Raw genomic sequence first — 26,704 nt, forward strand, 5'->3', positions numbered from 1 at the left:
TGCTGAATAAGCTGCTCTGTGAGGTAGTCTTAATTTTTGACCCATTTCTGACCTATTTCTGACCCACTGCCTCACAGTTATCAGTTGATAATTCATTGTAAATGTAAATCTATTAAATGACAGCTAAAGGGCATAGGACAGAGGGAGAATGGGTGTGACGGCGTTAGGCAGCTTCCAAATACGTAAAATACAAACATAGTCTTTATTCAGCATAGAAGTCTGTTTATGGAAATACACTTGCCATGCTAAAATTAATCTTAACAATAAGAGACAAACATCATACAAGAAAACACAGGATTTTTTTATTTTCTCCAAAACATTGCTCTGTGTGGTAGCTGCATAGTTAAAAACCTGGTGTGCACTTTGAAATGTATTCCATAGAGTCTCAGGACTGTTCGTTTTTTCAGGTTAAGCACAATAGGCCCCATTCTGTGCTAACTTAGGTGCCATGCAATCTCAATAGAGGCAGTGGGATTTTAAGAGGCATACATTGGTATCTTATTTGGCTCAGTGTTTTGGGATAGGATTTATTTTTTTATTACTATTTCTGTTGCAGCAGAGGGGGAATAGAGGAGAATAATTTTACTCTTTAAACAAACTTGTTAGCGAGCATTGGGTAAAGGCTGGGTCCAAAAAAGTTCATAGAATCTTGGGTCCTGAAGTGGAATCAAGCCCTATAATTTCTCTCAGACTAGGATCCACAGCAGGTGCTATGTTGTGTATAGATCTTTGTGTATTGCTTAGTTTAGAAACAAAACACAACAAAAAGCACCCCCTGCTCATGCTCCCTACCCTCTAAAAAAAAATATAATAAAATTATGTATTCTAATCTCTTCTCCATCTTTGGTTGTGGCATGTAATTCTGGCTAGCTATAAAGTAGGATTGTGATTTACAGTGTAAAATTCTGATCGGGGCTTGAATCACAGAATGGTTAAGGTTGGAAGGCACCTCTTGTCCAACCCCTCTGTGTTGGAGAAGCAGAGTTACCTGGAGCAGGTTGCTCAGGACCACATCCAGGTGGGTGTTGACTGTCTTCATGGGTGGAGACTCCACAACCACTCTGGGCAACCTGTTTCCAGTGCTCCATCACCCTTGCAGTGAAAAAGTGTTTCCTGGTGGTCAGATGGAACCTCCTGCATTTCAGTTTTTGTTTTCCATTTGAAAAAAGAGCAAGGACTGTCTTTATCATAAAAACTAAAATAAACAAAAGCTAGGTGACAGGTATTCCACACTTGCTTGGTGCAGTGAATGCTTATTTAGGACCTATTTCATCACGAGGGTATTCAAACTCGCATGTTCCACTTCCCAGAAGAATGCCACAACTGCTTCAGAATAAAAGTTTTCTGGAGTGAGCCATATTCTATTCCACTTGTTTAACTACTCAGGTAATAGCAATAATCAGTATTACTATTCAAGGTTCAATTGGCCAGAGAACCAGCTGAAGAAAAAGTATAATTCTGAAGCCCTATGATGAGGGCATTCATCTGGGAAGGATTCTGTAGTTTTTGCAAGGACTGCTTATGCGTTTTTGAATTACTCTTAATATAACGTCCTCTTACGGCCTCCTTTTCTTTCATCCAGTGAATCCTGCTTTTTTTTTTATTTTAACAATACCTTTGTTTTAGCAGGAGGAGTTAACATGTCTCACTTTAGAAAAGTTGTTATCAAGGAGTCTGTGGTAATCTTTGGAGCTGTGGGGAATGTATGTTTGAACCTCCTCTGGCTGAAAGGCACAGAGAGCCTAGTTCTCCTGTGTCTTTGCTGAAGCTGTGTAAAAACAGGCATCTTTTCAAGTCTTTTTTTTTAAAAAAAAAAAGGGTGGGAGGGAGTTAAAGTTGGAGCATGGGTCAGCCAATGAGACGGTGCACTGAGGGTTTTGAGGCTTGAATTCACTTTGATGTAGGCGTCTCTGAGTGACCCAGAGTTGAAATGTTTGTGTGTCTCAGGCACAAACAACAAAGAAGAAACTCTCCTTTCCTGGATTTCTTTTTCACTACCTTTCATGGTTCCCTGCAGATAGCGCTTGTGTTGCAAATCCGATTTAGCTTTCCTCATAGACTATGTATGGTGCTTAGGCATCTGACTTAAAGGCCCTGGGTATCCACAGTAAATAAGTCTTTCTGGCGATGACTTAATTGATGAGTGCAGGGTTATCTTGGAATTTAGAGGTGTTTGGTCCTGCCTTCACCATGTAGCTGTCTCTTCCCTCCCGCATGTGGGTTCCCATGGGCCAAAAGCAGTGCTGAGGCGTGATCAGACCAGGTTTCCGATATAAGTGAGCAAGGGACCAGGGCTGTTAAGACACGAAACGGTGTGCACTTGCCACTCTGCGTAGGTGCAGTCTTATTGAGGAAGGCCCTCAGTTTCCACAGTACATAACTTTCCATTTTCTGGTAAAGCTCGCTGCTGCATAATGATACTAATTTTTTTTCTCAAACCTTCAGTCTCAAATTACTGTTGAAACAAATATGTGACTTTTAAAAAAACAAGACTAACTTAGAGCTATATAGACGTAATAGTGTAAAAATACTACTAATAAAAAATGATTCTATATCGACAAGAATATTTATCTTTAAAAAATTCACAGCCTAAAATTCTACACTTGAAAAACTTGCTAAATTTCTCAAATAATTTATACTTACTTTAGTGAACTACCATTATATTAAAAGGGACAAAGGTATTATTTGTGGAAGGTACAAAAGTATTTAAAATGTGTGTTTATTCTAGAGAAAAGGAAGAAAAAAAAAAAAGAAAATTAGTGGGTACTGTTTTGTGTGCAATTCCCAAGTATATTTTAAAAACAACATTGAATTTTTATAGCCAAATTATATTTTCTGCTAACAGGGAGTTGGGGAGGGATGAATAATAGAATGATTGACAAATCTTTTAGGGCTTGATTTTACAAGATGCTGCGCACCTCCTGATTGCTGCCAATCACTTTCATTTTCTTTCAGTCGATCCAAGAACATATGGCATTATTCAGATGGTGCTGAGCACCTTCAGTCAAAGTCCTCATAATGCCACAACATCCTCATTCTGTGCAAATGTGAGAATCGCTGTTGACATTTTAAATTGGAGGGTTATTTGGTCTTTGTCTGGACAAACTCCCAGTTGATACAAATGGATGTTCTGCCTGAGGAAGGATTGTAAGAGTAACAGTAAATGATCAATTTTATAAGCACTATTGTGTGTGTGTGTATATATATATAAACTATGTAAAGTACCAATTCGATTCATAAAATTCTTTACCTCTTCCACTTTCATTTGCTGGGAAAAAAAAAATACCATTCTTGTGGAGAACTGAAGTTTAGTTTACTCTCAGTGCAAATTTTGAAAAGTGGAAAGTCTGGATGTTATGTGCACAAGGCAGTTGATTTAAAGAGATCAGAAAGGTGTTTAATTTAAAAATAAAAGAAAAAAAAATCAATTTCAACATACTGATTTGTCCTGCATTACAGTTACCTGTAGAGAACCTCTAGTTATGTCTATCTGTTTTTGATGCCTCTACAGAATAACTGTCCAGCATCCTCTGCCCAACCAATCAGAATGTAGGAAAATCTACCGATATGACGGAATCTACTGTGAATCTACCTACCAGAAGTATGTTGAAATCTGTGTGAGTCTTGCCTCTAGCTCATGCATTTAGTGCTCGTGCTCTCCCGCTATTCAGAAATTACACGTGTGTTGAAACAGTACACTTCTACTTGTGTGCAAAACCTCTATGGCAGGGACAGAAATATGTTGTTTATTTCTTTGGGATTATGTTCTAAAAGCTAAAAAGCAAATAAAAAACCCTAGGACTTCACTAAATCTTAGATGTACTTCTTTGCAGTGCAATAAAAAAGAATGTATACACTGAAAATCTAGGCAAAATGTATTGCACAGGTGCTTCACATCTTAGGGATTTGAAAGGTGTGTTATGTATAAATTAGCTGTCACTTTTTTCAGTCATGTAATGGAATGATGAGTTGTAATTTGCATAATCCTTTAAGAAGTCAAATTATACTGTCATGTAGCAGACTTAACATGCTAGCTAGGATTTCATAGCTTTGCAGCTAATTAGTATGTACCTTACAGGACAGTTAAATTGAAGTTGAGTCCTCTTGCTTTGCAGTCGTTTGCCTTTGTCCGTTGCCCTGGCAGAAACGGCTTTTGTGCCGTTACTGATGCTTCTGACAAAAGTGCTGTTGCTGTGGGCAGGCAAATGCAACATGCTTGACTCGTGTTACTTTTGGAATCACTGAAGTTTCTATTTTACTGTAGTAAGGATTTAATAAGCTATTTCTACATAGGACTGAAAAGTATATATTTGACAGGTATATTCTAGATGATTTTGTATTAATATATTGCAAATGCATTATGAATTTTCTGTTATCTCGCTAGATTTTGAAACTGCTTTTTGTCACTTAATGTTTATTTTTCACACTCCAACTTTATTCTTGTTTTGTGTCCCAATGTTGTTATTATCATCTTATGTATAACAGATTTCACTTTCCAAAAACTCCTTGACTTCAAAAAAATCAGTTGTACTTGCATTGCAACAAAACGTTTCTTTGGCAAGGCAGTCATACTTGTTATAATTTTTTTTTTAGGTCCTATTCTGTCATCCACTCTTTTTATTCCATAACCTGCTGTTTGTTTCCTGAATCTTTTCTTTTAGGGATAGGTACAACTACATCAGTAAAAGCAGTTACTTCAGTGTAAATGGAGAGTATCGTTTTGGTTTACCGAAGTGAGAGGAAAAGGGAAATCTAGATTTTATCAGTATAATTACAGCATCTGTGTAACTTGGTGAGCCAAAATGAAAATCTAACTTCTTGCTTGGCTTTTTTGTGAATGGCTACTTTTTGTGTGAGAGATGATTTATTCATGATTTTACATTGACTTATAAATATTTCTTGCACTTTTGAATTTTTGATGGTTTTCCTTTCTGTCTCTCCAATAATGTCAGCGTCCAGGGTAATTGAAGCAGCCTAGATCTAGCATGGATGTAAATATCACCATGGAACTTAACTTCAGTGTTTTTATTTTTCTTGTAACTTCAGTTCAGTAAGTGTAAAAATATATTCATTCGTTTAAATATTTGAAGCAGATTTGTTGGGTGCTATTTATATCAGTTTTTAAAACAACTTCAAGATTTTGAAGCTTTATGGAAATAAGAAAACTTGGCTCAGTTTGTCATGAATGTTAAATACAGGAATAGCTTCACTCCGAAGCAAGTAGTTGATTACTTAATTTCAAAAATTAAGACAGAATTTGTGGTCAGTGTAGTTAAAAACAGCTAGCTGTGCTGACCACAAAATGGAATAGTAGATGTTCACTTACAAGTAGGTATACAATTGCAAATAGACATTGGCTAAATAACTTTTCAAAAAAAAGACAAAATCAAAAAAATCACACTGGTGATGAAGCAGTGTTGGTTTTGACATCTGTTTTGCCATACCTGAAATGTGAATTTTGAATTATTATAGCCCAGTTCACCTCACTCGTAAAAAGCATGGCATATTTTGGAAAACTACTAGCTAGCTCTTTCTGCAGAAAATAGAGTGCTTTTTGATTAGTGAATCTTTCTCTCGGTACTTCTTCCACGCTATTTAAGTTCTCTGTCTTCTTCCCAATGGAAGTTTTTGATACTTTTCCCCATAGTAATTTATTTCCAATGATATAACAACAAGTTGCTGAAAACTTCTCACTAATCAGGATCAGAAAAATCTAGCTATTTTCATGGCACTTCTAATGCTTATACTTTAGTGCTACAAGACATGTGAATGTTTGATACTAGATGTTCATATGCATCTCATGCAAGCTCATTCTCTTTCCTGATTAGATCAGGGAAGGGAGAATGGTTGTAAAAATGCCACTGGTGGTCAACAGAGAGGGCTGTGTGACCCTTCTTTTTCCTGCAGAATAATTTCTGGGCTGGACACAAAACAGCAAACTACTTATTCTGAGAATTAAAGGAATTTTAAGGACTTGGCCGTACAGAGTAGGACAGGACAAGAAACTGTGGATTTGGGAGCTTGACTGTTATTTTTTACCAACTTATTTAAAAATTAAAAGTAGTACTATGCAGAGAGCCAACTCTTGATTTGTGCTGAACCATGTACCTACTAAAGGTATTTTGTGTAAAGTTACTTAGCAGTTGAGATCAAGATATTCTGATCCTTTCTGTAAAAGACTTTTAAAGAATCATACCATAACCACCTACTCCAAGAATAGTTTTCAGAAAAAACTTGGAAGTAACCTTTTTAGTCAAATCTTAGTGCTAATACGTACTGGAAATAACAGTTTGTAAATGTTCTTAATAAAGGTGTAAATTAGTAAATACATTATAGTACTATTAAAAAAAAAATCAATTGCAAAAAGCTTTTTGCAGCATAAGTTCCTGAGGAGCTGGACTACTTGATTACATTAGCAAATATATAACAAATAGGCAAAATATTAAATATTTTAATACAGATCTCTAGGCTATTTATGATCCTCTTGCAATTGAGTTTTATAGCTGCTGCTAGATATCCTGCTCAGAACAGTCAAACGCACAGTTTTAAAAGCTGCTGGCAAAAGCAGAATTTTCCTTTTAAATTTTTTTTTCCATATTGTTACCACCTTGGTTGCTGTGACTCTATGTTGTTTTAAGTGGCTAAGCATATAAATACGCTTTTTAAAAAGCTCTAAAGTAAGCTTGAAAATAATTAGGAATTGTTTGTGTTCACTAGCAGTAGAGACTAACACACCAAGCATTCTTAAAAGGTCTTACCATGACCTATCTCGAGTTATGGGGGTAAAACCAGAGACCTGTCAGTTACTGGCCTGGAATATGGCTGTCCATCAACTCCTGAATATTTCCCTTTTGTCACGTCAAACAAAACTGACAACAAAGATAAATGCTTCTTGTTTAGTTCTAGCTACTTCACTGTAACCAAACCTCCAAGGTTTTTCCCCTCTTGCCCAGGCTGAAAATCCTTTCTTCTGCTTCTCAGACACCCATGGTTTGCACTGTTGTTCGCTTTATGGAGTGTCAAACAGTGAACAAAGCCCAGGTAGAAGATCTCCAGAGACAGTTCAAGAGGAGCATAGGTCCCTGCCCATGCTCCTGTTTTATTTGTGCTAAAAATTACAAGGAGAAATGGTGTGTCAAGAATTAGGATTTTCTTGCTTGTGTGCAGCGAGTCTCTGTTGTGTACAAGCAGAGGATCTCCCTTTGTTTTGTTCGGTGTTGTTCTCAGCCTGGAATTTATTCCATTCATAAAGTAGCCCTTCAGAGTATCACCTTGGTCGTGAGGGGAAATTCTCTGTTTGGTGGCTGTTGTGTGCTATCTCCAAAGCAAGGGTGGAAGAATCATCTCATCCTCATTTCTTCCTGACTGTATTAAGACGACATACAGGTCATGTCTCTCTTCAAGAGAGAATAGGGAAGAGTTATATAGTAAAGTATTTCTTGTGAAATCAAGAGCATGGAATGAATATGTAAGGAAAACACCTCACTCACTCAAATCCCAGAAGTACAGCTATGGTCTTATTAGCTCTTTTTACTTCATTTCTCTGCATGTTAGTGAAATGAGCACAGAACAGAAGGCTCATTGATTTCTGTCTAAGTAGTGGAGCAATTTGTCCTGGAAGGGTGTAGCTTGGTCATATACCCGTTGTCATCCTAAGCCTGTAAATGCTCAAAACATCTGAATTTGGCAGACCAAAACAAGCTCCCCTCAGACTATATGTTGACTCAAAACTATAAATATTTGTACAACTGAGAAAAGGAGGCATAAGACTAAACCATTCCTGTCAGCCTCTAAGGTTGAATTTAATATTTGTTTATTTATCAAATGGATAGAACAAAAACAGAATTGCTTTGTATGCCCAAGAAATCTCATGGCCCTGGTAGACAACACAAATGAGAATATAAACCTTTTAATGGGCCAAATACCTCTTCCAGGGTTTCTAGTGAGAGAATTCAACCAGATACAGAACCTGGGAAGATGAAGGACTTCCTGGGGTTGTTGAAGTGGTCTGCAGGGCTCATCACCACCTTAATGTGGACAGAGCAGTAAAAGACTTGCAGAGGAGGAGCTAATAGCTCCAAATGGAGATTCACAACTTCGTGGAAGTGGGTTAAAACCCCCATGCTGACTCCTCTGCAGCCGGGCATGCTGGTTTAGAAGCATGAAGCTCAGAAGTTAACAACAGCTGAGAGGTCATTATCTTTTTCGATCTTTTTGTTTCTTAGTGGTTGCGCGGCACATAAAGTGACTTTGCATGATGTAAGAATTTTCAGACTTTTTGTTTGTATATCATAGCTCATCTGGTATCATACAGCTGAGGAAAAGATACAATAGTCTGAAACAATTATTTTAGCTGCAGGAAAAACATGTAACATGTAGGACAACAGGGCTGTCATTCAAGCTAATGCTGTAAGGTACACGAGCTTTCTTTCCAGCAATGACTTCAGTATCCCATGTTCAGGAGTTAAGCTAAGAGAGAACATACTGAAGAAGCCGCTTTATTTAGTTTCATTTACTCTAGCAAAACAGGAAGTAGAGGCCCCCATCTTCTTGCACAGTGGATCTTTCTTTGGGGCAGTGCTCCCTCACTTCACATCTTGATTATTCTCCTCTCAATGTGAATTTAATAGGTGTCTTTGAAGAAGATTCTACACATCTCTTCATAAATTTGACCCCTTCCTAGAAAATACTGAAAGCTAATAACCTAATTCATTTCCTATCAGCAAATGGCAGAGAAGCCACTGCTAACCCATGTAACTGGCCTTTTACCTGATTCTTACAGTCTCAGTGTGAGGCTTCCTGGCAAAACTTTATCCCTGGTACAGCTGTCGATGTCTGCTCTCACCTTTATATAGCTTTGGAGCAGATCTGTGAGTTCTCTGGGCTGAGCTGTTCTAGATGCCTTTTGCAGGAAGAAAAAAATAAAAACCTTTAACCAAGTGTAAAACACATCCAAAAGTGAGACGTCTCCTAACACATAGGATATGAGAGTGGGTTTTCTCTGGGTAAGAAATGACATTAGCTGGGCCACTTCAAAATGATTAATGATCACTGGCTAGCATTAAGTTGAACATCTAATCCTTGACTGATTGGAGCATTTGAGAGAACAGCACTCTAAAAATATAATTTTCCAATAAGAGATTTTTGTCATACTTATTTCTATTATGACACAGTTAGGTGTTGCACTGGCTTCAAAATTTTACTTTGAGATTAGTGGAATGTAGCCTGAATAGAGAATAGGTGTGATGTATACATGTTACCTGAAAATTTTCTTCTACTGAATAATAAAGGACCATGCTTACATTTACAAAACACTATTTAGTTTATAGTTCAATACAAATCTTGAAGATTCACTTAAGCTTTGCAGTATCTAATTGTAATATCTATTCTGAGTTAAATCCTGAAGTGAATTTGGTATTGGTCAATTGACCAATTAAGCAATTACCTCTTGCTGTCTTGCACGCGATCCATTTTAAACTGGCTGGGTCTTCAGGTCCCTTAACCACTCCCTTTTGATAGGATATTAGTCACAGTCTGCTAACTCCCTGTTAAGACAATTTTTTTATAATCTACAGAAACTTGGTTTTGCATTTCATTTTCACTTCAGATTTTTGTTATTTTTGTATTGTGTTTGTTTTGTGGTTTTTTTGGTAGTGGTGTTTGTTTTTTTTTTCTGAATCATGTTACTGGTTTCTGAAATGGAGAGATCAATTCAAATTATCTGTGACTGAGCTACTCTGTGTATTCAGCAAGGTTTCACTTTTCCCATGCTCTTTCAATAACTTGCTGCTTTGCATAAATATAGAAGCATTAATACCAAGTATATCCAAAATATTAGCTGGGGAAGGAGTGAGCAAGGTAACAAATTCATTTGGCTTACTAACAATGTATACAATCATTCTACAACTTGGGGGAAGGGGAAATAATTATCATCCAAATATAAGGAGTTAGCCAAATACCTGCCCTAAAGCTCATGTAAGTGCCATGAGTTGTAGTAACAAAGCTATCCTGGAGCATTTTAGGTATGCCTTTGCAAGGTAAGAGTCCCAACATATTGCTATCTTTTGATTTAAAAGAACAATACAAGATAGAAGCACAGTCTTGCAACTTCTGGTTCTTTTTAGATGGAAAATGCTGATTGTAAGAACTTCAAGTGAAGAAAAATCCTGCCTTTCTTCAGATGAACCGTACTGTTACCTTATTTTTAGTCTGAAGTTTTCTAACTTTTATCTAGCAGAAACATCCTAAATCTAGCGTTCAGAAGCTGAAAAGTTCTCCTTTAATATTGATGATACTCCTCAGTTCTTCCCCCTCCATTTAGATATTTGTAGACGGTAACCCAGTGATCATTTATCCTCCTCTTTGACACAGGTTTCTCATTCTTAGCAAGGCACATCTTCCAGAATTTGAACACTTCTTGTAGCTGTTTGATGAAGTCTTCCTAGTTTGAATACTAGTGTAGTTCATTAGTTGTTGCTGTGGTAGTGCTCGGGGATCACAGATATAAACTACAACCATGTTGTTACTTGCTGTTTGAAATGGAAAGATTCTCTGTCTCAACATCAGTCGCAATTTATATAATCCTCTCCTATTGCTATTCGGTGTTTACTTCCTTGTACATCAAAGGATCTCTTTTGCTGCTTTAGTCAGTTTAGTATTTCACTGTAGGCTAATATTAATTTGGTTATCCACCATCATCCGTATGCCTCTTCCCAGGTTATTATATTGTCTTTGTTTGGAATCTGTGCTCTTAGTTACTAGATAGACAGCTTTGTGCTCAGCTGTGTTAAAACACATCTTATTCAGGTGAGCCCACACTGCCATGCAATCTGTGGAACTGACAACTCCCTGGTATTTACCATTTTATTATCTTTCGTGTCATCTGCAAATTTTACTGGGAAGGATTTTATGTTTTCTTTCACATCACTGATTTATTCTCCTGCACAGGTACTCCATAGGGAATAAAGGGCTCAAGGAGTTCTTTCCCTGCACGGAGTACTCGGGGTAGACTTAATCTATATTTCAGAGCTGCTGGTCATAATGGCTGGGAGCAGATTAGGGCTGCTGGCACTGATGAGTTGCAACCAAACAGGGCAGTGAGTCAGGAGTGCACTCTCTTTACTTGCAGCAGTATGAGATGGCTGCAGCCTTTCTTTAAAGTAATGTGAGGCTTGTTTTGCATAGTGATGCTGTTGAAATAGGGATTCCTTTTTTTCTTTTTAAACAAAAAGGACTGTTCCTGGAAACAAATCTAGATTACTTGTGAATGTTTAGCAAATTTTGTGAATGTGTTTATCCGAAAAGAAGGGTGAAGAGGGGTGGTTTTTGGAAACTCTGAAATCTTTCGTATTAGTTTTCTTTCTAAATGAATTAATTTTAATTTTGTTTCCAAATGATGTTTTTATTTAGAACTAAATCTGCTTTTCAAACTATTAAAAGATTAAATAATGAAGTCATCAAGCATAAAGGTTCATTGAAAAATAAGTTCAGAGCTTACTAGAAATTAAGCTTTTGGATAACATTTTGTCCCTCGTTTTTTCCTCGATTCCCCAAAAGGATTTATATGAGCAAACGTCAAAATCATGCTATGAAGGTGTTTTTTTTTCCCTTTAAGTTGACTACATGGCAGACCTGTGCAGCACTGTACCTTACTTAAGTTTTAGGCTTGAGTTGTTTAGCAATCTATTAATTCTCACACCTAGCCATAGGGCTTCATGATACAAAAGTGACACAACTCATATTTCACATCCAGATACAGCAATATCACTAAAATTCTGACTTATCTAGGACATAACTGTTGACTTACCACTGTCATAAAGGAATTTTAGCAGAATCTATAGTCAATTTAGAGTATTTCTACTGATTTGTTTTCCCTTTAAGACAAATATTGCTTCAGTTAAAGCATGCAAAGAGTTAGCCAAGTCTGCATCACCACAAACTGGTATACAGAAAATAAGACTTGCATTATGTTTTGTAAAATTAATTTTTTTTTTGTTATGCAACACTTTCGTCAAGTGTTTGTTTTAAAAATTCCCTGTTCGTATACACACACACATATATATACATACCTACACAGACAGTTTTGAAAAGAAAGAGAATACAATAACTTTAAGGAAGAAGAAAATGGAAGTGAAAAGCATACTTCTACTTGAGTATAATAGGAAGGCGACAATTTTTAATATATGTCATTTTTAGGTATAAAACAATTCTGTGTTGTTTTTTAAAAAAACAAAACCAAAGAAGAACAACAAAAAAAACTAGCAATACCATATGAACCAAAGATTATAAATTAGGATTTGCCCTTAATTTCTGGTAAAAAGGGAGTAAATACCAAACAAAAAATCTGATCAATGAGAAGGAAAGACACAATCTGTCACATTTCAAAGTTTTCTGCTCGTTGAGCAACAGGAGACTCATGAAAGTAGATACCTTTGCCTATTATAGTTGCATTGAACTTTATCTTACAGTTTCATAAGTCGTGTTGGGTCTGTGCCATCTTTGAGATTGCAGACTGTGATACAAAGTGGTTTAAGATGCTGTATCATGTACCATTTAATCTGGCTGCACTATTTAGAGTTTGTGTTGTGTACTGGGAGTAATTTGTGTGCAAAGTCTTTCCAGCTGCATCTATATAAAAGGTGAAATTCCCCTACCTCTGCACAAAAGTCAGTTAAATGGACTGTGGGGAACAGAGCAGCAGTTGAATGAATTAATTTCATGTAGCTGTCCGTAGCTGGCTGTGACACTGCAGTGAGCTTCCTCCACAGCTGACTTGCAGCCAGGGCCCGTACACATCTTTGTGGAGTTCTTGGGCTGCTGAATTTCTATGCGTTGATAGATTTTTCTCCTTGCCTAGAAGTGTCCCATGTACTTTTCCACCTTCTTGCTATATTCCAGTGACTCGTTTACACGCCTAGGGCAGTACGTCTGTAAGCCTCGTGACTGCGGTGGACTTTTTTACCTGCTGTTATTACCTTTGCCACTGTTGTGGGTTAGGCCGAACCCCACACACAGCTGGTCACTCACCCTCCCCCACCCCAAGAATGAGGGAGAGAAAGGAGAGACAGGAAACCTGTGGGTTGAGATAAGAACAATTTAATACAGATAAGTAATACACAGGGTAGATACTCACCACCCCCTCGTATGCGAAGCCCGTCTCATCCTGAAGCTGCAATCCTGGACGAACGCGAGACCCCGAAATAGAGAGGGGCAGAGAGAGAGTACTCCGAGAGTGGGAGTACTGGGAGAGAGAGAGAAAAAAAAAAGGCAATAGAGCAAAAGTGCAGCAAGTGCAAAAGAGCCAAAGCACAAAAGCCCTTTTTTCCGGCTGACCCTCGCCTTTATACTGGCATGACGCTGCGTGATGTGGAATACTATTTGGCCAGTTTGGCCCTCAATCTTAAGTTCCACCACAAATCACAAGGGGAATCGTGTCCCCCCTTATCCTGCCGTGCTTCTGCACTCCGGCACACTGAAAAGTCCTTGGAGTATCATGTCCAACCACAAACATCAGCTTGCTATCAGCATTCTTCTCAGAGCGAGCCTCTGAGTAAAACCAAAGCACGGAGCTCTTCTAGCTGCTAAAAAGAAGAGCTAACCCGGTCCCAGCTAAAACCAGGACAGCTACCTGTAAGATTGGAGGTCATTGCAGTGCCAGGAGAGGGAACGCTATCACTGTCCCCTTCTTCTGCGTATCTTCTCATGTAAGCTACTGAATGTGCTGTTTCGTGTGGTTGGAGGAGAAGGGCTGTTGTGGGATCCCCCTTTCCCCAGTGGAAAATTTGCCATTTCTGAGAATACTCTCGACTGGTGATTCTTGGCGGTGCACGTATAGACAGCCCAGGCAAAGGGCAGCAATGCAAAGAGTTTTCAAGCTGAAAAACAGCTTGTGTAACCAGTCGTGCTGCAGAGTACAATGAGTTTGGCAGCCTGTTAGTCCGGGGGCTATCTGGAAGCACCCCAGGGTTGCAGATGCTCCCTGCACTAGGCTGTAGACTAGGCAGTCCGTCACCTGTGTAATCAGTGACCAACACTGATCACTGTATTGATCATAACTGTCGTTTGGTATAGCATGTACTGTTGCTGCGTTTGGCAGGGTTTTCTTTGCCTTGAGAATGCTGTCATGATCTACATTTTGAGCTGGATGTTATACTAAAAAGGACGTTCGTATTTTGCTAACTTGGCAAGTTGAATTGAGCAGTTTTTTGTTATTCAGTAGGCATAGAAAATGATCAAAATATTTTGAGTGAAAAACTGAGCTAAGATTAAGAGCAGAATACAAGCCAAGTCTATACTGTATTTTCGTATAGCTTGGTCAATTGGAGGTATTTAAGTGGTGTAATACCCCACTTGGACAATGCTGCATCAGCAGAAACCTCTATAGCAGATACTATTTTACTTGCAAAACTGTTCTTTTACTGATATTGCTTGTTTTACTAATAAGTGGTGATTTCCCTGTACGAGTCCAAAGCAGACCTTTGCTGATATAGCTGATTACATGCTTAGTGCTTTGCCACACTGGTGTACCAAGATTGCTCTATTGGCAAAATGTTCCTGATGCAGACCTCCTCTGATTTTAGTCATTCACTTTTCTTGATTTCAAAGCTTGACAAAATAAGCCTCCTATTGTAGAGTTTGAAGGGATGCTAGCTGTTCCATGACTCTGTGGTGAATAATAATTGGGATAAAGAGACCCAAGAGCTGTACTGCATCTAAAAATCAATCCTATTTTTCATAATATAATTAAGTTTTTTGTCATTTGAGGTATTCTTATTGTAGACTTGAGTTAAGAATGAGAAATGCTGTCTTCTGAGTTGCTTCACGTGTTTCACTCGTGGTCTTTGTAGAATCTTGCTGTTGGTGTGATTTGCCTGAATAATTGTGACCAGTGCTATCCATATTAAATCCCACATGGTTGAACTCCTTTGCCTTGAAATCAAATGATGTAAACAAAAAGTTTCCAAAAGTATTCCGAGCTTTTTCACCCCCTCAAAAATTTCCCAACCAGAATTGAAGTGAAAGGCCTGGTGATCATAACCTAGTCAGGCACCATGCCGTGCTGTGTGCTTTGGGCAACACCTAGGTCTTATGCTTAAGGGAGCATTTTATGGTTATCGTAGCAGGAGGCCTTCTTACTTCCAGCAGTAGCAGCATGCTTTTAGAATCGTTGCATCGCTGCTTGATTACTAGTGATGGTTATGTTAGATGCTGGACCCAGCGTGACGGAGAGAGGCAGTTCTGATTCATGTCACCCTGGGGAGCCTCAGGCATGCATCCAGACCATGCATCAGCATGGATGGTAACTGTGGCATTGAAATTGCTAGAAAAGGCATAGAATCAGATAATCATCCATAAAAGAGTTCTACTGAATGGCTGTGGAGTTCACAGCTGGTAGATTGATATCATATGGGAGTATGGTACTGTGTAATGGGCAAAGTCTTTTAAGTTTACTAAACAAGTTAAGGCAACTTCATTAAGATAGGGTTTTTCCGTTGATGATGTTGGGTTATTTTTACCTCACCACTTCTCTAAGTGTACTTGCAAGTTATAAACAGACCTTTTGTGAGACGTCAAAAGAAGAGCAAATCAACCGTTCCAGGCTTAGGTTGCCTCTTGGAGATTAAACTGAAATCTAATTATTGTCATTGTCACTAAATGGAATAAAATATGTTCCAGAATGTCAAAAATTACATTAACTTTTCTGACTATTGTACAGTTAAATTTTTTTAATTTCTCTTGTTTGGATATTTTGATGCATTCCAGTAGCAATCCCTACTTCACAAGAGTAAAAATAGTCCAAGCAATGAATTGTTCATCCTTCCCCCTAGTTTACAACAGATACCATCTATTTTAGGTTGAAAACCAGGAATAGATCTCCTCCCTTAATTGGAGGGAGACTCTGTTCTTAAAAATCTTTTAAGAATTTATAAGAAAGGTGAATAAATGTCATCTTTCACCAATGTTCAGTTCATTTTTATATGGGAATTGGCTGACTCAACCTAATAAAAGCCAGTGTGTTGAAAAGTGCCCTTTTCCTCAGCAACAGTTTAAGGAGGTGGAGTTCTCTGAGCTTCCAGGCTTGTAGGGCTTTTTCACTTGGGTGCTTTATAAAGGATAGTTAGCACTGGTCATACAGCTAAGGGCTTGGTGACATGGCAGCAGCATGCTCATGGTTGCGAGTGGGAGGCTTCTTGTTTTCTTTTACTTGCTACTGGAGACCACCACAGTCCTGATGCACGTGGTCTTGCTCCTGGTTGCCTATGAACCTTCTTTATCCATGCGCTGTTAGGATGTCTGCAATGAGCTGGAGTGTAGCAGAAAATGCTTTTCAATGTTAGGCTCTGCAAAGGGCAAGTGGGGCTTTGCAAGAGCCCCTTTGCTCTAGGAGTTGCTGCTTGGTGTGTTCTGAGTGTGTTTACTCTAAAGGTGTGGTGTAAGGCTTATTTGTTTACAGAAATATATTTTATAACAGGTGGTTTGGTGAAATATACTGAAATTCATTTTGGTATTTAGCTTCTTCTAGATTAACATTTGTATATTGTTCTAACTTCTTCCACTTGCTTATCTAAGACTAGTTTTAAATCTCAAAGTAAATAAATAAATGCTTACTGGTGGTCTTCATACCCCTCCTATTTGTACCTATAATACCGTATTTGTGGCTTTGCAGACTGGCTTGATTTCATGATTCTTATGCGTAGATACTTTTGATTGACAGATAACTAAATTCAGCTTGGATGACCGCATCCAATGTATGCGAATGTCAGCCTTTTATTGTTGTGTTTAAGCAAAATTTTACATCTGCATTAGAATGAAAAACATAGTTTGAGTTGATATGGGTGTTGCATATTGCATAAAGGTAGCAAGATGACATCAAGAACAGAAAATTATTGTATTTTAGTACAAATGCAGTGGTAACTATAAACAGGAAATGACTGTTTTTTTCCACCTTTGTGCTTACGTTTTGATACTGAAAGTCTCCTCACCACTAACCCTTGTTCCTCTTTATTTGTCGCTATCCCCAAAGCTTACTCTGTCACTGCTTGTGCTTGCTGTTCCTTGACATCCAGCCCTAGAAAAATGTTTGCGTTGTGCATTATGGCAGGCACACCAGCACTCTGAAGAGCTGTTGGGAGCACTTGAGTAGGTAGATTGGTACCTGATACTGGTTTTAATGTGTTCATCACTTCCAATGATGTTTCCCCCTGGCTTGAGGCTTGTGTTTGGGTGCCCACAGTATGTGTTCCAGCCAGCAGTGCAAACAGTGTCTGCCAGGGAAAAACAGGTAAATATAATGAAGCAGGGAGGTAATTGGGGAGCTGTACTGTGCAATTTGATTATGGCCTCAGATGCAAGGGACTAAAAAAAAAAAACAACAACCTAGTTAAAACATAAATACTGATGTTACAGTGTTTATTATATGATAGTAAACAATTCACTCAAACATGAAAACTTAGGTCAGAGCTGTAATTTACCACACTGGTGAAGAAAAATGTTGTGGTAGAACGAAATATCATGCTATTGCTTACAGATTTTTTGGCATGTGGCTTTTTCAATGATTTATTTAAAAGCAGATTTAGAATATGAAAAATTATGATAGTTTTTATCCTCATTTTAGTCAGATAAAAAAAAAACCCTGCTTTGTATAAGTACAAGAACATGTTTTTAGAAAATTCTGTACTGTGACATCAATTTTTATAGGTGTGCAGTGCATGAGTGTTGGTTTTTTTGAACCTTTTTTTTAACCCCCCCTGCCCATGTCTCCACCTTCTTTCAAGAACTGTTAAGAGAAAAATGTGGATACTGTGAATAAACTTATTTGTTATTTAAAGTCTTCTATGTCCTTAAAATAAAAAAAACTGCTTTCTGGCTCACTATTATTTTTTTGAAAATGAAAAGTGGTTTGACAAAAATTCTTTTTTATTCCAAAACACTAGACACACTCCTGGTTTTCAGGTCCTACCAGAATAATTTGGTGGCCTTTTCCTGAAATTTATTTTTCTAGATTGTCAGAGGAGTGTTTGATTTGATATAAACACAATAAGATGTACCTTCCTTGAGATGCATGGGTCTTTGTTAGATAGTAGCTGCTATTACCTTTAACTATTTGAGTTTCCATAAGAATGGTCTGTCATTTGCCTTGTGTCTTGCATAGTCACTAACTCCTGGGTGCATAAAATCCTGTCTAATTGGAACAGTAGTTTTCCATCTACTGCTGACTCTTTCTTAGCTATATGTCGCACTGGTGTGGATGTATATATATTCAGGGACACACAAACACATGTAACAGGAAAGTTAAATCATTCCCATTTGATTCAGAGCATGCCTATAGGAAGAGTGCTCAGAGCAATAGGAAAAAAGAGCACATGTTAACTCAGTCTTTAAAACTGTAGAGCCAGAGACAGTCAATCACTGGACTTGGACTTCCGAGGGATGGATGGATAGCATGCTTACTGAGGAAAAACAAAACGTGTAAGGTGCAGGAGCAGGGTCCCTGGTTAGCTGAAAGTCAGCTGAGGCAGAAGAAACGTGGCTGACGATGTCAGGCAGAGGCTGACTGCTGCAGGGGTGAGGAAAGAGAGGTGCATGCTGAGGGGAGAGCCCTGAGGTCCTCGAAGCCCAAACAATTCTTGTGAGAGATGAGGAAACTGGAGAGCCATGTTGTTCATTGCTTTGTGTGTGAATGAAAGTAAAGAGTATTTGTTTTTGGAAGCCGTGGAAAAATCTGTGTACCTTTTGCTTTAACTCTAACGTATACTGGAAGGCAAGTGCTCAAAACCACAGGGGCTGGAGCTCTTTGCTTCTGCTCCTGACAGCTGGAGAGCAAGACCAGCATTGTCTTGCAGATATAAAGTAGGGTGGGATGGAGGAGGAACCAGGAAAGCCCATGCCTAGTCATCATGCCAGGGAAATCATGCAAGATAGTGATACAGTTTTCTGAGACTAGCGGAGGCTTAAAAGTTCATGGACATAATGAAACCCAAACACAACAGTTAGATGAGTGGAAAGGAGTCTTCCATATCTGCTGCTACGGTGTTGTGCATCAGAGGGAAAATCTGTTGTGTGCCAGATGGCTGTTTAGAGTTTACAGATCAGTCAGATACACTGAATGCGTGCTTGACTGCAGTTGTAATGTTTCTGCAAAAGAAAACAAGGCCTTCAAGTTCAATATTCATCTAGAAAAATGCGTGTTGAGAGATTTAACCGCTCCATCTGAGTAGCTAATTGCATTATCAGTTGCAGTGTCAATCGGACACAGCAGAGGAACACTGAGTGAAACTCTTCAGTGCCCCTTCCATAATCACAAGGGAAATGCCCTGTTTTGTGACTTCTCTGTGTTTTGGGGGGTTTTTGCTGTGGGTTTTTTCTGGGGTCCTTTTGGATGAAGAAACATTTTTTCATTGTGTAGTGCAGTTTTCTTCCTTCTCTGGACAGCGAAAATGTTAGCTGTTGAATGGCAAAGATGTTCAAATCTGACCTAAGACTGCCACTTGTTAATAGGCAGATTTAAACACTAGGCTTACCTGTGTTTACTGTTGAGTGCTTGTGGCTATTTTTTGGTTAAATACATCAAAATTTTGGTAAAACTCCATTGTCTGATTAGGAGCTAGAATCAAATAATCTTCCAAACCAGAATATTTTATTTATTTTAAAATTGGAATCTGAGACACAAAGACAGGGAAATCAGTACTTTGCGACTTTGAAATTGGGATCCCAGATACAATGCACTGGAGTAAAACGTAGAGAGTTTTCAGATCTAGAAGGTGGACTTGCTCCTTTTCCGTTGAAACATTTTAGGAAAGCAGGATGGAATCTTGAGCTTTTTTCTTTTTTTATTTATTTGGTGTTTATAGATATTCATTTTAATGTCATGCCTATTATTGCATCATTAATGTTTTTATTCTTTTGTCTCAGAAATGTGTCCTGAACATGCTTTTATCTCTCCATATTATTGCTTGTAAAACTCATAGTACTTCAGCACTGTGGCACAGCTAATGCTCTTTTCCCTTGCTTAAGCCTACCGCAGTCTCTCTGGCCCTGCCGTCAATCACCAGCTGGATGCTGAGACAAATTTTTTATAGCAGCTTCTGTCAGTAAAGAGAAAATATTTTGAAAAATACAGTCTAAAAGCTGAATGTCAGCCTGCTGAGTGGCCTGGTTAAACAGGAGAATTGACTCTGCCAAGTTTCTGTTGTTTAGCTTTTTTCTTAATTAAAAAAAAAAGTGGTTTGGGATCTAGCCCAAATAATAAACAAAATAAGACTTTCTTGACAAGGACTCATAATTGACTAGCTTACTAAAATCCTTAAGCGTCTCCATGACCACTTCTGTCTCCACCTTCCCAGTTCCTGTAACGTGAAAGTTTTCAGTCTGTCTTGGATGTTGCACAGAGGAGTAGCAAAGAATCCATAAACTCTGGTAGCTCTGTTGGATCCAGTGTAGTCCCCTGTTTTGTTTTCTTTTTCAGCAAGAGGAAGAGTGTCTTGTTTCTGAGGTTCAAAATCTTACAACAAGCAATACTCTGTCTTTGTAGGAAGTATTCCAAAAGAGATTCTGGATGCCCTGAACAATTGCACTTAGTCTTTATGACCAGGGCAAAACACACGCAAAAGATTTAGGTAGGCAAGAAGCCGCATACTTTTTTAAAAACCACTTTCAAAAAGGATGGTGGAAGCACATGGCTTAACACATAGTAAATCTTGTATTAGAAAGCCACAAACCCCTCGTTGAGAAGTTGCATTGGTCTCTTGAGCCAGAGAATATTGCTGTCCCACAGATATATTGTTTGGAAGCTGCATCGAGAAGTGCAGCCTACTTGTTAGTTGATAAATAGAGATTAGAATCCTCTACTAGGCTATTTTATGGTGCTTGTTAACAATATTTACCTTCATAAATTGATTTAGTATAATCCTTGCTATGGCTTTACCTCATTTCTGGAAGACATATAGATAATGTGGTACTTATATGAAGTCTTGCAAGTCACTGAAAACCTGCTGTATTTCCTTAGTTGAATTGTGCGGCAGGATTATATTAACATAGATTTTAGAATATTTGAGCTCCCATAGGGTATGGTGTGTGGTTGATATGACATGACTTGCCTTCAACAGTTGCTTTAACAAGATATCCTTCATATAAAATATACCAGGCTGAAAGGCATAACTGACTGAGTTTAGTAAGAAACACTGTTGGCAAAATTCTTTACTTTCATCTTTATCTGATTAATTCAAGGCTGAATGTTACAGAGAAAGTATTTTTAACCTAGCATAATATTTGGCATGTTTATTTAAAAAAAAAAATCCAAAAAAAAACCCAGCCCCTCCCAAAAAACCCCTTTTATTTAGTACAAGATAATTTTTAATAAAATGTTAAACTCATTGCAGATGTATGTGGACTTACTGTAGTTGAAACTCATACTGCTTAAAATATCTTCTCACTCCTCCTAAAAACTGCTTTAATAATACATTAATTAACACTTCTGTAGTACTTGGCATATTTAACACACAAGATAATTTACAGTTCCTAATATTTTAAACTGTGTATTAAAAAGACTAGCATTAGCGAACAGAAAATACACTGCATGTGAATATGCCAAACATATAATTTACATGTAGCTAGGTCTTTAATTTATTAAAAATAGATATACTTTAATGTCTTGACAATACTGCTAATGTTATTTGAATTACTATTAATGTTTTTTCAAATTCCTGATGATGGTTTAGTCTTTTATTATTACCATGCAGAGACTTGATGTCTAATAATACCAATAATTAACTTTTGGTTTATAATAAACAATTTGTTTCAGATTTTATGGAAAAATATTATTATTTTTGTCTATTTTCTTCTTGCATGGGGCTTTTTGTATTGAATGAAAGATATTCAGCCAAATTAATATCTAAAAATTCATATTTATGTACTTGCATCAAAAAGCTTTGACTGACCATGTACTTGAGAACATAGAACATACTTGAGGTTTCGGATATAGGCAGATTTTTGCTGTCTCTTGACTTTATGCTGCAGGGAAAAGCTTGCTACACGAGGATACTAAATGCTTGATGGTTTGGTAATGGAATGTGGAGACCTTCACCTTAGGTCACTAGTTTGAATGTAGCTCAGGTGGGTGGAAACTAAAACCCATTATCATCTGATGGCTCCTGGATGGCCTGTGTGAAATGAATTGGTGGGCCCAGTCGACTTCCCGGTAGAAAGATGTCAGTATTGCAGAATCATCATAACAGTTCTCACAGATTGGGACCCTTGTTGGACTTCTCTGTGGAAGAATCAGTGGCCAGAGTGGGGTTTGGATGCTGAATTGCTCCCTGCACTTCAGATGGTTTGTGTAGGGCAGGCAAGAAGCATAACTGTGTAACAGAAAAGTAATGGAGAAACCATTGGCACTTGTTAAGCAAGGTCTAGCTCATAAGTACGCTTCCAGAACTGGTTAGCTGTGTTTACTTCAGAGAAAGTAAGTGGAAGATCTGGGGAAAAAAAAACAAACACTCCCCCTGCCCCCCACCCCCAAGAACTTTTTACATTAGTAAAAGTCTGAAGAAGCTATAATCCTGGTTGAATTTTCCTAGTCAATTCTCAAACTAACTGGTTGAATCCCTTGACTTTTCTGCCTGTAATTTTGCCACCAGTCTCCAGTCAGTTTAGTGATCCTGCTACTAGAAGAGGAAAGCGATATGTTATATCATTGTCAGAGGCAGTGGAAGACTCTTAATTGCAATCACTGTATAAAATCAATGCTTAAAATCTAATTGTTCTGGGAAGTGGCAAAGCACATACTGTTTTTCAACCCACAGAGAATTGCTCTCTTCTTACAGTTTGTATGCTAGTGGCTTGTGTGTCTGTCTCAAACATAAACCAGCCCTTTTATGTGGTCCTGATTAGCTGATGAAGCTCACTTGGCTGGAAAAATGCAGCCTCATCAGATGCTCTCTGCTCTTTTGCTCAGGAAGTTGAAGGAGATCCCGTTGTCCTTAGTTTTCTAGAGAGCCAGCCTGGGGCATCACTGGTGTCCATTACTACCCCACACCCCCCCCAGCCAAAAACTGATTCTTACTTTTTACACATGGGCCAAGAAGCCTCACTGCTAACGAGAAAAAACGTATTTCCATCAGGTTGCGGGTACCTCCAGTCACACTCGCATCTGCTGGGTATAACATCAGCAGTCTGAGATGATACACCATCCTAGAAAAGTCGTGGAAGCAGAGTGGCTGGGGTATTTCACAAGCTACACCAAAATCCACTTAGTTTCGTGCGATTTTTGTTACCTCATGATTATGGCATGATTCTGGTCATTCAGCTTCGTTCATGCGCCTCAAACTTGGGCTGGATACTAGTGCCTGTGAGTGCTCAGGTGGAATTACTTTAGAACAGAGGTGGAAGTGTGTTGTGTGTGTCATAAATTTCAAGCAAATATTTGTTTCTCCTTAAAATAAAGTAGTCCCCACTCAGATAAGTTGAACAGTGTATTAACAAACATTAAGATGCTGGGCAACTTTCTGCTGGATGTGTTAAATTTTGTGTTTCTAAATATACAAAGTATAAAGAGTCTATAGTTGGTATCTCAAGAGCCTATATAACTTAGCATTCCATATGCTTCCTCCCTAGCAAACAAATCAGATGATAACGTTAGGCTGCCTGAATACTCTCACTTACTCAAATATTTAGTGAGAATCTATGGGTATTCAATCGTTTGATTTTTCTCTATTAAGATAGTAATGCATGTTTCTTTGCAGTGAACATTGCTCATGAAATTGCTGGAGGATTTTTTTTTTCCCCTCCTTGTGAATAATTAACAGAATAAAAAGTTCTAAATAGAGTATGTTACTGTTTTAAAAATACATTTGCCTATAATAGGCAGGCAATAATAGAATTTATTATAGCTGCATCTATTTTGACATCAATAAGCATGAAAGTTTTAATAAAAGCATCCACAAAGCTTGTGTATTGCGCAATATAAGATGCGAACCAATTTGAATGTTCTGTTGAAACATTATGATGTAAACAAAGTTGCAGGACACTTGAACTGAAAATTATCTTTTCAACGCTAAAGGGGAAAAAAAATGGATTAATTTGTTATAGAGCGAATTCTGCTGAATTTCTAAATAATTGTGTATTTAACCAGATCTAACTTAATAGATAGTCATAGGATTTTTTATTAGTATTTTTATGAAATAAAACCAGTTACATCTGACAAAAAGAACTCTCCAATAATTTTTAATATCAATTCTATATTAAATGTTTGTGCATGTGGCTTTGGTTTTTTTTTTTGGCATGGGTAGTTTTGATCTGTACCTAACAGAAATCTTTCTATCAATTTGCTTTTTCCTACCATGTTGTTTCAAAACACCTAAACCTAGTGCTGTGACTATGGATGATGATCTAGGGACTGCAGGAGTTAGACAAGTCACAGTAGAGGTTTGTAACTTCTTTTAATTTGCTAATCCATGCATGGAACAACATTTCCAGCATTACCTAGAGATTAAGCCCCAGGGCCAAGGGCAGGGCCTCAATTTGAGTTTGCTAGTGATAGGCATACTGTGGTTAGAACTAGGTCTGTGCTGTGGACAATGCCAAGCCTTTTCAATTTAAATTTCAATAACGATAGAGAAATATTAAACATGGAGAACATGAATGAAAAAGAAAAAAACCCAAACCCTGTCTTTACATTGAGTCATTTCCCTGGATAAAGTTATATGCTGTAATATTGGAGACCAAAAAATTATTACTTTTTTCAAAAATGGAAAGAAATATAAATGAGTACAGTATGTTAATTTTATGCAAAATATTTATTTCTGAGGGTGTGATTATTAATGAGCAAAGAACAAAAAAGATAATGATTTTTGTGTAGATGATTGCATTAATGTTAAGCAATGTAATAAGTACTGCACTTCAATACAATTTTTTAATAGATTTTTGTTTACTCTGATGATTAACTGGTAATTCGTTCACATTAAGTTGGCTGTTTTAATGTAAATCACAGGAATGGTAATCACTTTATTTGTTGATAGTAACTTTATGAGAGTGGGAAGATTTTTGGAGCCATAGATTCAAAATGTAACAATATTTTATGTAATAAATATATTTTATGTAATAAATAGACACTAATTTATCATAATATTACATAAAACCTCATAAAACCTCTTAAAACTGAAGAAAAAATAGCTAGTTAGCATTCAAATTTATTTTAATTACCTTGCATTTTAAAGATGTGTATATATGTTTTTTTAAGGAATATATATTTTTAAGGGGGCAAAAAATAATATATATATATACACAGATTTTTATGAATTCAGAATTCTCAGAAGAAATTCTTCACTCACATTCATTCCTATGAGCTGGAAGCAGTACATGGCTCAGTCAGACTAAATACAAGTATAAGAGCCATCTGTAATCACTGCCTTTAGTACTTATTGGAATAACATACATTATGTGGTCATCTGTTACTGCTGTATGTATTATGAATGTAACTGTGCAGTTAAATTCCCTCCTGTTAAATTCTCTCCAATGCCAATTTTTGAGAAGACAGCAAAAAAAATTACAATGCACTTAGCCAAAAGGAAGCTGCCATTGTAGTAGTATCTACATCCAAATAGATGATGCAGGAGTAGTGAGTCTTGTATGAACTCCAAAATCTTAACTAATAGGAAAGGCAAATAATCGAAGATCAGATTAATGCGTCTGAGAGGTCTTGAATACTCACCATTCTGTAGAAATGCTGCAACTCAGGACAGAAGAGTCAAAGGAGGAATGTAATCTGCCTTACTAAAGTGATGTTCTTCTTCAAAAGTAAGGTTCTAGTCCTGCATGTTATATATACCTGTGACTCCTGTTACCTTTGCTGTGAGTATGGTACATAGAAAGCTTGCAGTATATGCCAGGATGCAGGCTTTGCATTGGAGTTACATGGGAATGACTCCTGTAGCTAGGTAGAGGTAACTAGGGGATATATTTGCTATAGCGCTCTCCTTTGTGGAGTCTTACCTTTATAGAGGCTCTTCTGTTATTTACATCCTGTGAAATTTACAGTGTTAAGCTTCTGTGTGTGTTTGATTTGTTTCCTATCCTCTGAGTTTGGGAACAATAATTGAGGATTTCCTTATAGACATCTTTAACTTCTTAGGGATTGTTGTCCTCTTTAGGTACTGAATGAGTAGAGACTCATGGCAAATGGTACAAGGGCTCCAAACCACGTAGTATTGCTGCTTAGCCATCAGTACATTGAAGAATGGCAGTTCAGAAAGGGTGTCCTGGAATCTGTAAACCTCAATCATTTGTCCACTCAGATTCTTTCAGAGAGGATGTAATTCCCCATGGTGTTATAAGATAAATCGGATAAAATCACTATGCAGTTACAATTTTTCATTAAGCATAGTGCAAAAAGATGTTTTTCATCATCTTTTTCAATAATTGGTCATATTTTTCATTGCAAACATAACCCAGTCTTTAAGAGGCCTCTGATTTTGTGGCAAGTGTTATTTAATTGAAAATATAAGGTAATGAGATACTGAGTGTGTTTCTTAGTCCTTGGTATCAACTCTGTGTGTTTCTTAGTCCTTGGCATCAATATCCATGCTATTGCATGCTGTAGTTATCTCTGTATCTGTTTTTAAGAAGCCTAGAGTAAATACTTTGAGTTCAAAAAAACCTCAGTGTGATTTGTTTCAGTATTTTGGGGATAGAATAATGTTAAAGAGTGAAG

At 37.6% G+C, this 26,704-nt stretch overlaps 1 protein-coding gene across 5 annotated transcripts in view; it reads left to right on the top strand.

Moving 5' to 3' along the window:
- The window catches only part of NPAS3 (neuronal PAS domain protein 3), a 634,054-nt gene that overhangs the window by 83,111 nt on the left and 524,239 nt on the right, over positions 1-26,704 (top strand). The window lies entirely within an intron of this gene.

This window comes from Tauraco erythrolophus, chromosome 6, assembly GCF_009769465.1.
Source record: "Tauraco erythrolophus isolate bTauEry1 chromosome 6, bTauEry1.pri, whole genome shotgun sequence".
Classification (NCBI taxonomy): domain Eukaryota; kingdom Metazoa; phylum Chordata; class Aves; order Musophagiformes; family Musophagidae; genus Tauraco; species Tauraco erythrolophus.